Below are 13,577 nucleotides of genomic sequence, written 5' to 3' on the forward strand. Positions count from 1 at the left end.
TCCAACCTGTCAGCTGCCGGTGGCCACCAGGGGCAACTCTAGGCTGGCCTACCCGTACCTAAGACAATCTGAGTGTGCCCTGAGAAAGAGATATGTACAGTTCCTATCGGGATTTGTCGGCACATTCATGCGGTGTTGCTGGTTTAGTTTTACCTTGTCGAAATGTCTTGTAACCGGGATTCCGAGTCTGATCGGGTCTTCCCGCTAGAAGGAATATCCTTCGTTGACCGTGAGAGCTTGTCATGGGCTAAGTTGGGACCCCCTGCAGGGATTTGAACTTTCGAAAGCCGTGCCCGCAGTTATGGGCAGATGGGAATTTGTTAACGTCCGGTTGTAGAAAACCTGAAGTTGACCTTAATTAAAATACATCAACCACGTGTGTAACCGTGATGGTCTCTGAGGGAGTCCTGGATTTGGGGGTGTTCGGGTAGCCGGACTATACCTTCAGCCGGACTCCTGGACTATGAAGATACAAGATTGAAGACTTCGTCCCGTGTCCGGATGGGAATTTCCTTGGCGTGGAAGGAAAGCTTGGCGATGCGGATATTCAAGATCTCCTACCATTGTAACCGAATTTATGTAACCCTAACCCTATCCGGTGTCTATATAAACCGGAGGGTTGTAGTCCGTAGGCAATCAACTCCATATACAACAATCATACCATAGGCTAGCTTCTAGGGTTTAGCCTCCTTGATATCGTGGTAGATCTACTCTTGTACTACCCATATCATCAATATTAATCAAGCAGGAGTAGGGTATTACCTCCATCGAGAGGGCCCGAACCTGGGTAAAACAAAGTGTTCCCTGCCTCCTGTTACCATCCGGCCTAGACGCACAGTTCGGGACTCCCTACCCGAGATCCGCCGGTTTTGACACCGACATTGGTGCTTTCATTGAGAGTTCCTCTGTGTCGTCGCCTTTAGGCCCGATGGCTCCTTTGATCATCAACGACGATACGGTCCAGGGTGAGACTTTTCTCCCCGGACAGATCTTCGTCTTCGGCGGCTTCGCTCTGCGGGCCAATTCGCTCGGCCACCTGGAGCAGATCGAAAGCTACGCCCCTGGCCATCAAGTCAGGTTTGGAAGCTTAAACTACACGGCCGACATCCGCGGAGACTTGATCTTTGACGGGCTCGAGCGACGGCCAAGCGCGCCGCACTATCTCGAGGGGCATGATCTAGCTCTGCCCCCGGACAGTGTCCTGGAGGCCGCACACGCATCGGTTCCGACCCCTAACTCAGAGCCTATTGCGCCAACTAAGGATGAGCGGTTGGACGTCACCTTGGGGCCTGCGATCCCGAAAGCGATCGAGCCGAACGCTAGCCCCGCACTCTGCATGACCCGTGACTCCAAGGATCCGGACTCCTCCCCGGACTCTGAACCACCCGCGCCCCTGCCAATCAAATCCAATTGGGCGCCGATAATGGAGTTCACCGCCGCAGACATCTTTCAGCACTCGCCCTGTGGCGATGTCCTGAACTCTCTCAAGTCTCTCTCCTTATCAGAAGAGCCCTGGCCGAACTACGGTCAGCGAGGAGGGGATACGGACGATGAAGAAATTCAAAGCCCACCCACCACCCACTTGGTAGCCACTGTCGACAATTTAAACGACATGCTCAACTTCGACTCCGGAGACATCGACAGCATGGATGACGATGCAGGAGATACCGACGAACCAACGCCCATAGGGCATTGGACAGCTACCTCATCTCACGATGTGTACATGGTGGATACCCCTAAAGGAAGCGACCATGAGGAAAAAGGGGATTGGACGGGATATCGACCCCCCGAAAAGCAATCAAAGCGTCGGCGTAAACGCCGACCCAAGCCCCACCTCAACAAAAACCCAGCCATAGAGCAGGACGAGCCAGTAGACGACGAGCAGGCCTTAGAGCAACCGTCCGAACAAGGAAACACGGATAGAGAAACCGAACATCCCTCCTCCAGCGAAAACGGCGACCTCACGTCGAATAAACCTACGGAGCAGAAGAATCTCCACGAGAGGCTCGTTGCAACTGCACGAAGCCTAAAGAAGCAGAAGCGGAAGCTAAAAACAGGGGAAGACGCACTCTGGATCAGATGGAGTAAAGTAATCAATACCACAGATAAGTACAGCGACAGTCGCCGCACTAAAAGCTATCCGAAAAGAAAGCTACTGCCTGAATTCGACGAAGAGGCCCTAGAGCCCTCGCATTCAAAAAATGAAAAAGCCACACGGTCGGATAGACGACCCCATAAAGCGGCAAGCGGCGCCGCACCTAAATCGGCATGCGACCCACTTAAGGAGTCGCATCACGGCCCAGTCAGGTCCATTTATGGGCCAAGAAAGCAAGCTCTCGTAAGCAACGCTATGAAGCCTTCATCCGGCACACCCAAATACAGGGGCGCCGCACACCCCCTATGTTTCACCAATGAGGTCCTGGACTATAAATTCCCAGAGGGATTCAAACCCGTAAACATAGAGGCATATGATGGAACAACAGACCCTGGAGTCTGGATCAAGGATTATATCCTCCACATACACATGGCTAGAGGAGATGATCTCCACGCCATAAAATATCTACCCCTTAAGCTTAAAGGGCCAGCCCGGCATTGGCTTAAAAGCCTTCCCGAAAACACAATTGGAAGCTGGGAAGAGCTCGAGGATACTTTCCGAGCAAACTTTCAAGGGACCTATGTCCGCCCCCCGGATGCAGACGATCTTAGTCACATAACTCAACAACCCGGAGAATCAGCTTAGCAGTTCTGGAATAGATTCCTCACTAAAAAGAATCAGATAGTCGACTGTCCGGACGCCGAAGCCTTAGCAGCTTTCAGGCATAACGTCCGAGACGAATGGCTCGCCAGACACCTCGGCCAAGAAAAGCCAAGAACAATGGCCGCACTAACAAGCCTCATGACCCGCTATTGTACAGGGGAGGACAGCTAGTTGGCAAGGTGCAGCCCCAGCGACCCAAGTACATCCAAAACTAGGGATGGAAACGGAAAACCGCGACGCAACAAGGACCGTCGCTGGACTAAGGACAAAAGTCCAAAGAGCATGGCAGTCAATGCCGGATTCAAAGGCTCACGACAAAAACAGGAAAAATCGCCCCCCAGGATAACAGGGACGATCCATCCAACCTAAATAAAATCCTGGACAGGATATGTCAGATACACAGTACTCCCGGGAAGCCTGCTAACCATACCCACAGAGACTGTTGGGTTTTCAAACAATCCGGCAGACTAAATGCCGAACACAAGGGGCTCGACACACCAAGCGAAGACAAGGACGAACCCCAAAAGCAGAGCACCAGGAAACAAAAGAGCTTCCCACAAGAAGTAAAAACAGTGAACTTACTTCACATAACAAAACGTGCGGCGCCCGTAAAGGTACGCACCACATGGCCCATCCCCAAAGGGTCCCGCCACTGGTTGTCAAAACCGATCATCTCCGATCAGCTAGATTATTCTAGGAATATCAAGAATGTAGGATGGACTGCCTTGATACTTGATCCAATAATTGGCGGACTCCAGTTTTCAAATGTCCTTATGGACGGCGGCAGTGGACTAAACCTGATATATCAGGATACAATCCAGCACATGGGGATAAACCCAGCAAGAATCCGCCGCAGCAAAACCTCCTTTCAAGGGGTAATACCTGGTCCGGACACCCATTGTATGGGTTTTCTCCGGCTCGAAGTCATATTCGGCTCGGCCGATAACCTCCGCCGCGAAAAGCTGACCTTCCATATCGTCCCGTTCTCAAGTCGCTATCAAGCACTACTGGGACGCGAAGCTTTCGCTCGCTTTAACGCAATACCGCATTATGCATCTCTTACGCTTAAGATGCCCGGTCCACGAGGCATCATCTCTTTGAAGGGGAAGCACTAAAGTGCGCCTCCCCAAGTGGAGGACTGTGCGGCCGCTTTGACAGCCCCACAGCAAAACGGCCTCACCGGCCAGAAAACTTCGAAATAGGTCATTGAAGACCACGAACGCTGATAGACGAGTTCGGTGCAAAATCATCATTGATGCAGGCCTAGAAGCCATATACCCCCGCACTAGGGGCTCCACCCATATACAATAAGAGACAATAAAGCTCAATATATCTTACTTTATACTTTGTTTATTTTAAACTTTTTTCGGCACGACCCATTTTCAACTCAGTTCCTCTCTTTTACAGATGAACATCGTGCGGCGCCCGTCCAGGATACGGCACAACGGAGACACAGGCGCAGACGTGCAGTAGGGACCCGTCCTAAAGGATTCTTTTTAGATTAAGACCCTGCGTAAACCTTTTTTACTGTCTCTTGTTGCTACACATCCCCTGGTTTTCTCTTTCTGATATAACCAAGGAGGAGGCTGGCGTCTTGGCATGTGGCCACGTCAAAATTTTTGCACGTACCTGGACACTAGGGGCTTTTTTAATAAAGAGTGTCGTTTCGCCCGCACTCATAAAGACCGAACACCTTAGGGAGTGTTCGGTGTCGTGAGTTTTGGCATTATATGCATCAGCTCCGAATCATGTCTTTGGTCAAATGTTGGGTTGCCCGGCTCCTGAGTTCGGCTACCTTACGCTCCGCTCTATCAGCTAAGGTAGCACCAGGAGAACTACTGCGATTGTGCCCCCAGTTCGGCCGGGCGAGCACCTTAGTAGAGAAAGCCGAAAACTGGCTGTCATGATGTAGCGTGAGACTGGTCAGGCACTCGATGACCTATCGGAATCTATCGGATTCCTCCGCTTTAATGAAGGGCCGCTTCCCGGTCAGGCACACACGCGCCCCGAATTTGGACGAGCGCAGTTGCCACCAAGGAGCTACCTAAAGAGTCTCATTGTCAAACACCTATGGCTAAGTGAAAGTGTTAAAGCATTATAGTCCAGTTGCCTGGCCCGCTGCGCTATCACCTCCTTTGTAGGACCAAGACGTTGGGTTAAGTGTGAAAATGCGTCTTCTGCGAGCAACCCCGCACTATGTGCGTGGGGGCTGAAGCCAACGACTGCCATCTTTCAGATTCTATATATATATATCTTAAAACGGCCGCATAGGAGGTGTTCCCAATACTTGGAGGCACAAGTATAAAAAAGGCCACTACAGTTTATCAAAATATTACTCTATAATTACATATGCTATCATAACATAGCATCTTTCGAGCACTGCGTCTCTATTATATGAGCGCCTTCAAGAACTTCCTGAAAATAGTGCTCGGAGGATACTCGGCTTTTGTCCGAATCTCAGGACGCAACAAAGGTGGTCTCCATCTCTGCCCAGTATGTCTTAACACGGGCAAGAGCCATCCTAGCGCCCTCTATGCATGCTGACCTCTTCATTGCATTTATACGCGGCACCGCATCGAGGAATTGCTGCACCAAGCTGAAGTAACTCTTCGGCTCCGATCTCCCCGGCCATAGGTGACCCATGACGTACTTCATGGCGAGTCCAGACAACCTATTCAGTTCGGCCCATTGAGCCAAACGATCATCCACTGCCAGTGGACGCTCTGGATTGTGAAACTGCGACCAGAAAAGCTTTTCCACTTCGCGATCTTTCTGATCTCGAAAGTGTTCGGTCGCATCAGCAGCACTCGCTGCCAAATCCAGATAGGTATCCTCCACACTCCACATCCGGTCCAACGGAGCAAACTTCGGATCACAAAACTTCCTCCGCAGTATAAAGGGCTTTCCAGCCGCAATCTGTTCGGCCTGACGCAGCTCCTCCCTTGCAGCTCTCATCGCAGAGCGAGCATCCTTGGCATCGGCAACGGCCTTCTCTAAGTCCGTCTGTCTCGCCCGGTCTTCTTTCTCAAGAAGTTTGCAACGGTCTGCAGCGCTCTTTAACTTCTCGGCCATCTCGGCCATTTATTCTTTGCTTCGGCAGCGAGCAGCCTGTTCGGCTTTCAGCTCTTCAAGGGCCTTCTCGGCAGCCGCATCGCTTTTTCTGGCTTGCTCCTTAGCTCGGGCAAGTTCTGCCCTAAGATTCTCCACGGCGGCCGTACCATCTGCGTCAAGCATACACATTGTAAGACACTGACATGAAGCTCCTCTTACATGATGCCGCCCGAAGAATTACATACCTTGAGCCTCATCAAGCCGCTTGTTGACAAGCGCGATGTCGGCGTCTGCCACGTCCAGTTGCCGCTTTAGTTCGGCCACATCATCAGTTCGGCTTGATTCCGGACACCTCGCCACCTACATTCAAAGGCGACATCTTAGACCTGGGATTATGATGCTCTGCGTGCCGTCATTTCTTGACAACGCGCAGAGTCTCAGGGGCTACTATCTATACAGGGCACATCTTACTTATGCACAACTGACAAAAGTGTACATTATCTAACGTACCTCAAAACCCGTCAGTAAGACTTTGACGGCCTTGTGCAATCCGCTTTCTGTGGATGAAATCCTTTGAATCACCGTGCCCATCAATGCACGGTGCTCCTCTGAGAAGCTCGCCCCAGCAGAATCTTTAGCTCCTCCGGCCGAGCACCAGACGGTGCCGGACTTCTCCTATGGCCTCCTTCGAAGGCCGAACGCGGAGAGCCTTGGGAGGCCACATAGCTATCTTCCGCCCCTGCCGGATTCAGAGAAACCCTCCACGACGACACCTCAGGGTCGCCCGCCTCGCTAGGCGGTACGGCAGGGGGAGGCGTCCCGCTCTCCACCATCTCCGGAAGAAGATCCCCCGAAGACGAGCTCTGCTGAGAAGGGCTGAGGTCCGAGCTACAAGGTAAAATTTCGGTTAATCTTCTCAGATATAAATCAAGGATTTCTCTCATCCCTCAAAAGGAAAACCTCTCTCTACTTACGGCTCGCTGGAGGGCTGATCCCCTTGAGGGCGTAGTCCGGCTGAGGAACTCCCCGGCGTCGGACCCTCTGAAGAGGATTTTCTCCCCCGTTTCGAGGCCATGGTTTCCGGGTCGTCAGAGGTGGCTCTCTTCTTCCCCTTAGGAGAGGAATTGTCGGTTCCTCCCTTCGGGGCAGCCTCCTTCGAGGAGGCCATAGCTTCCTTGTCCTCCCCCTCCAAAGGCAATATCTCCAGCATCCTGACTAGCACGGGATCCGGCCTGGTTTTAGGAAGGGGAGCCGGACACCTGATCAGCTTTGCCTTCGCTATCCACTCCTGTTTAAAAGGACGGCTCTTTTAGGGGCAAGTTTATGGCAATTATACGGATAGAAGGTCCGGGCACAGGGTTGCTTACTTGAGTATCCGGGCGATTGCAGCTTAGCCCTGCGTCCTCGGTTAAATCCGGACACATCTCTTGTGATCCGAAGAACATTCTATACATCTCCGCGGGCGTTGCGCCCATAAAATTCTGGAGAGCTCGCGGTCCCTCCGGATTAAACTCCCATAGGCGAAGGGGGCGACGTTTACCGGGAAATATTCAGCGAATCAGCATGACCTGCGTCACCTTGACCAAACTGAGGTCTCCTTCCAAGAGATCCTTAATTCGGCCCTGTAACAGGGGCACGTCTTTGGGCAAACCCCAATCTAATCCTTTGTTGACCCATGACGCTAGCCGTGATGGGGGACCCGAGCGAAAGGCAGGAGGCGCCGCCCACTTGGCGCTCCTGGGAGCGGTGATATAGAACCATTCTCGTTGCCACAAGCCGAGCTCCTCTTGAAAGGAGCCCTCGGGCCATGGAGCATCAGCATTCTTACTTATGACAGCGCCTCCGCACTCTACGTGCCATCCCTCGATCATCTTCGGCTCCAATCCAAAAGTCTTGAGCCATAATCTGAAGTGAGGAGTAACACGGAGGAACGCTTCACACACAATGATGAATGAGGAAATGTGGAGGATGGACTCCGGGGCTAAGTCATGAAATTCTAGCCCGTAATAAAACAGCAGCCCCCTCACAAAGGGATCCATCGGGAAGCCTAACCCCCGAAGGAAGTGAGACATGAACACTACGCTCTCACCGGGCTGGGGACTAGGAATAGCCTGCCTTTGAGTAGGAAACCTATGCAGAATTTCGGCGGTCAAGAACTTAGCCTCTCTCAACTTTAGCACGTCCTCCTCCGTGATAGAAGAGGGCATCCATCGGCCTTGAAGGTCGGAACCAGACATTGTCGAAGGTCCGAAGCGCCTGGAATTTGGAGCTTAGGGTGTTGGAACTCGAGGCGACGGGCGAACTTGTTTGAGATTGGAAAAAGGAGTAAGGCCTTGGTCTCTTTATAAGAGGTTGAATACCAGGAGCCCTCCCCGTAACCGTTTGGGACTCGCCTTTAATCGAGAAAACACGCTAACGGGCACGATTGGGTTACCCACGTCCGTATTGATGAGAATCTCGTAAAAGGGGGGCACACGATCTCTGCTTTGACAAGACGTGCCAAGGAAACCGCCTCGCAAAACATGCTGAGGTGGAAAAGTAAAAACGATTCGAGTAAAGAACTTGGCCGTAGTGTGATGACGCACTACGGAATACGTCAGCAGATTTGATTTGTGTTAATATTATTCTCTCTATGGCAATATGTGGAAACTTATTTTGCAGAGCCGGACACTACTATTGGTGTTTACAATATTCTATGAAGGACTTGGAGGAGGAACCCGCCTTGTAATGCCGAAGACAATTTGCGTGCCGGACTCGTCGTCATTGAAGCCTGGTTCAGGGGCTACTGAGGGAGTCCTAGATTAGGGGGTGTTCGGGTAGCCAGACTATACCTTCAGCCGGACTCCTGGACTATGAAGATACAAGATTGAAGACTTTGTCCCGTGTCCGGATTGGACTTTCCTTGGCGTGGAAGGCAAGCTTGGCGATGTAGATATTCAAGATCTCCTACCATTGTAACCAACTTTATGTAACCCTAACCCTATCTGGTGTCTATATAAACCGGAGGGTTGTAGTCCGTAGGCAATCAACTCCATATACAACAATCACACCATAGGCTAGCTTCTAGGGTTTAGCCTCCTTGATCTCATGGTAGATCTACTCTTGTACTACCCATATCATCAATATTAATCAAGCAGGAGTAGGGTATTACCTCCATCGAGAGGGCCCAAACCTGGGTAAAACAAAGTGTTCCCTGCCTCCTGTTACCATCCGGCCTAGACGCACAGTTCGGGACCCCCTACCCGAGATCCGCCGGTTTTGACACCGACAAACTGCTCTTGCACTCCTCCGCCGTAGAATGGAGAAAATTGTAATCTAGTAGTACCTCCTTCGTCGAAAGCAGTGGGACATCCAGCAGTCCTACCACCTCAGTAATAATGACCAATGAGCCATCAAATCACATAGACCCAGCAGTAAGTTGGACGGACGAAGCAACCATCACTCTTGAATCCGCTTCTCCCTTCAACGCAGGCACCAGTGAGAGGTCGCGTCCGCTCTGCCCGGGCATGAATGTGGCACCGATTCTTTGGAGCGGCGCTGATTTCGGGAGGGAAGCGCGCGCGGGCGATGGAGGGGCTTTGGGTGGGCCAGGCTGGTCAGGAGCGGGCGTGGCAGCTGTCCGCATGTCCCTACCGGACACGCCCGGAAACGAGAGGATGCACCGAATCTCGCGGCTAAAATCTACACTACACACCATCTCTCTGTAGGAGTAGGTCGATCTGTCGCTCTCTCTAACACACACACTGTTAAACACACACACACACACACGCACACACAGGTTCATAGAATAGGAAAATCGTGCGAGTGCGAAGCCAGAGGAAGTGAGATACAAATAGAGTACGTATAAGAAGCGAAGATGTGATGAATATACCATCAAACTTGGACTGAGGAGTAGTACTCCCTTCGTCTAGGTGTTAAGTCATCTTACGGAAATCAGATATTCCCAAAATGTTTAGGCGTCGTCCATTAACTTGGCATCTCAATCCCCTCCTGGCCTTATTGCTAGCGAGCGTTGTTACTTAGGGAGCGTTTGGATCCTTAGAAAGAACAGCTTATAGCATAGCCGGGCAAGGTTAGGCGTTTGGAACTGTTAAAATATGTTAGCTTTTGTGGGCCAGCTAGCTTGGCTGGGCTAGAAAAACCTTGCTAGCTCAGGAACGCCAGATCGGCTCGCTTCCGACGGCAAACTTCGCGTTGTAGTAACATAGACTAGTAACATATGCATCTTACTAGTCCAAGTCACTCACCACTATGACCAGCCTAAGCAATGTAACCAAACGCTCCTTACTCTGCCTTGTTATCTCCCCCGGAAACCCAATGCATGGAGCGCAACTATACATTGATCAGTCAAGAAATCAAAGTCGGCTTGCATGCAAGTTAATACGTGGCCCTGCATGGTAGCTAAAATGGCATCTCTTAAGTGTTTGGATTAATTGTTGCGTTTAGAGATAGAAATCAGGGCTTTGATTGGAGGAATGACCGGTCAAGTTTCTCCTTCTCCTCCAATCTGCTTGCACCTTAGGTCCCGCTGCACCTTCTAACGTGACTTATTACACCTAGATGGAGGGAGTCGTACGAGATACGGTGGCACACTGACTTAGGTCGAATACAAGTGCCCAAAATTGTGTGCATGTTATAATAAGGATTCACTTAAAATAGTACGTGACCGAATAGAGGGATCAATTGGACAGTGTTCCCGAGTAGTAGCAAGATGTGTGAGGTAAGATACACCGCTGGCGCTTTTAATTTTTCTTATTAATTTGTTTGTTTCACCCTCTGACTAGTGGGACCCAACGTACTACGTGGAGAGAGGTAAGGTTACTAAGGCTGCATTATTTCTGCACCACTGTGGATAGTCTTACCACCAAAGCCACATGACACGATTATGATTTAAATCCCAATGACTCCCACACACAAAAAAACACGACATGCTTGTCACACGAATGCAGGAATGTATAAAAGGTTATTTTCCTCTCGTTGAACATAACGGGAGGGTTGTGTAGCTAGTTAGCCTGTTCGCTCATCAAACTTGAGGTCTCGGGTTCGATAACTACACTTGAGCATAATTCGTGCCAGGAGGATTCTTTGACTGCTCAAAATGGATGGATACGGAGCTATATGATCAACTGCAGCCTCGACGCTTGTTTTCTAGGGTTTGCACTCTTCACACTCTCTCTAGTATATATATACACGCTGGAGCCTCAGCGCTTGTAGTTGCTCTCTTCACACTCTCTCACCCTCTCCAGATCTAAACAAGACTTCATTGGCCTCTCTCTCTCCACTCACTGCTGGTCTGCTTGTAGTTGCTCTCTTCACACTCTCTCACCCTCTCCAGATCTAAACAAGACTTCATTGGCCTCTCTCTCCCCTCACTGCTGGTCAAAGAGCCGGTAGGATCCGTCCGCCAGAAAGGGAAGGAGGCTTAACGCTGTCGCCGCAGGTGAGGGAGGGAATCCACTACCAGCGCAGTTGTTCACTTTCACCCAGCGGCGACGTGGGAGGGCCTCCGACCCCTTCTTCTTCGCCGCCATACATAGTGTGGGCCGAATAGCCTCTGGTCGCCCACCAAACCACACCCCAAGAACCTTAAGGTATAATTTACTTATTCCACATGCATTGCTCTAGCTGCATGTGGGCTTTTCCGCTTCCGCACTTGAATCTAGGTGTTGGATCAAACAGGAAAGTAGTGGGGAAAGTTGTATACCATGAATCTAGGACGTGGTTCAAAGAGGAAAGGAATGGGGGAAAGTAGTGGGAAAAGTTGTATAACATGAATCTAGGACGTGGTTTCAAAAGGAAGGAAGGGGGAAAGTTGTATCGCATGAATCTAAGACGTGGTTCAAAGAGGAAAGGAATGGGGGAAAGTAGTGGGGAAAGTTGTATAGCATAAATCTAGGACGTGGTTCAAAGAGGAAAGGAAGGGGGAAAGTACTAGTACAGACTGGCTATCCAGCACCTACGTTGGTCGAAAAGGGAAAACAATGACAAACGCAGTACGCACATCTGTAACGAACTGATCTTTTGTTTTGGGGACAAGGCTGTAGAGTTTGAGCAGGACTAGATTTGCTGCGCTCACATAGGGAAAGGTGTCTAAAGATAACAAAACTGGGACCAACACAAATATGCTCCTTGGTTGTTTGTTCTTTGTTGCAACAGACTGTGCATCCCCAGTACATCGGTAGATGCACATGGTGCTGGTGCGTCCACTGTCCCGTGCAACTCTTTAGCTGTTGTTAATCTAAGGCCCTGTTTGGTTAAAAACTCCCTAGTCCCTACCTCGTCGGAGCCGGCATTGTCCTCTGCCTCATCCTTGGTCTCACCAAACAGCGCCTCGCCCGCTTCATCACCCTCTTTGTAGGCGGCCACAGTCTCCGCCACCCGCATGTTGTACCGCCAGCGCTCGAGGCAGCACTCGCGGGCGGAGTGGTACGAGTCGAGCAGCGCCTCCTGCTCCGTCCGCTCCGCGGCGATCTGCTCCTCCGCCTGCAGGTGCTCCTGGAGGAGATGGTGGTTGTAGGCGGCGGCGCCTGCGCCTCCCGAAACTGCTCCTCACTCTTCTGCCTCACTGTGTCCATATATTGGGCACGAGCCTCGCTGATGGTCATGGTGCAATGCACCAGCGAGGATGGCGCGGAGGAGGGGGTTGGCTCCGGATCGTGGACTACCATGTTCTCCATTGGGACGTCGTTGTCCTCCGGCTGCCTGCCAGCCAGCCAGTCGGTAGCAATGGCTGCCATCTCCTTGTGGTCCGTCATCCGCCCGTCGTGAAGAGCGTTGGAGCGCGAGGAAGCCATAGTGGGTAGTAGTGGTGTGGACATGAGAAAGGGAACAGATGCGGATGACTGTGGCTATGACCGGCGCAGTAGTTTATATAGCAATGGTGGGCGGCGGAGGGACGGACGTGTGGTGCTAGAGTAGCAGCCTCGGCAACCATGTATCATTAATGTGGATGGCAGAAGGACGGACGGATGACACTTGTGTCGTTTAAAGGCGAAGCAATCCCCTACACCGGGAAGCGGGGCGGGTGGCGCTGACCGTTTCGAGCGGAAAGCGCGCGCGGGCGAGGGAGGTGGTCTGGGTGGGCCAGGGCCGTCACACTCATGCTTGGTAGAGGGTCGGTCCAGCAGCCGGACATGCTGGCTCGCCAGCTAGCTCGCCGAGCTGAGCAACGACAATCAGACGATGGACGTAGCTTCCGACCAGGAGCCGGCGCCACTGTCCAAGCCGGTTCATGCCGTGTTCACCATAGAGCAAGTGCGGCCACACTTCGACGCCCTAATGGCGGAAGAGCTACCAGCGCAGGAGGACCTGTGCTGCAATCTCCGTCTCCTCAATGAGCACCGGTGAACAAGCGAACGACAATGCCGTCGTGGACATGTGGCCCTATGATCCTGGCTTCCCGAATGAGCAGCGGGCGCTGTATCAGACCATCCGTAGGGCCCGTGAGGCCCTCTCTATCGTCCTTCGAGTTGTTGCGCTCGCCGTGGCGCCGCCGTCTCGTGTTGTCAACATGGTTAACGGACAGGAGGATGAGGACATGACTTTACCTGGAGAGGATGACAGTGGAGACCCACAAGGGCCATAGCCGCACGTACGCAAGTGCCTCCTTATTAGTATATAAAACAATATTTTTTTTTGCTTCCTCCTGGTTTCCTGACATCAGTCCCACACCATTGTCAACCTATGTAGTCAATAAATGAGAGAATTGCACAAGAAGCGGCCGACAGCTGGGACCAAGCAGCTCGAGCAGTATTTGTGTTTTTGAGGT

This window comes from Triticum urartu, chromosome 2 (assembly GCF_003073215.2).
Source record: "Triticum urartu cultivar G1812 chromosome 2, Tu2.1, whole genome shotgun sequence".
Lineage (NCBI taxonomy): Eukaryota > Viridiplantae > Streptophyta > Magnoliopsida > Poales > Poaceae > Triticum > Triticum urartu.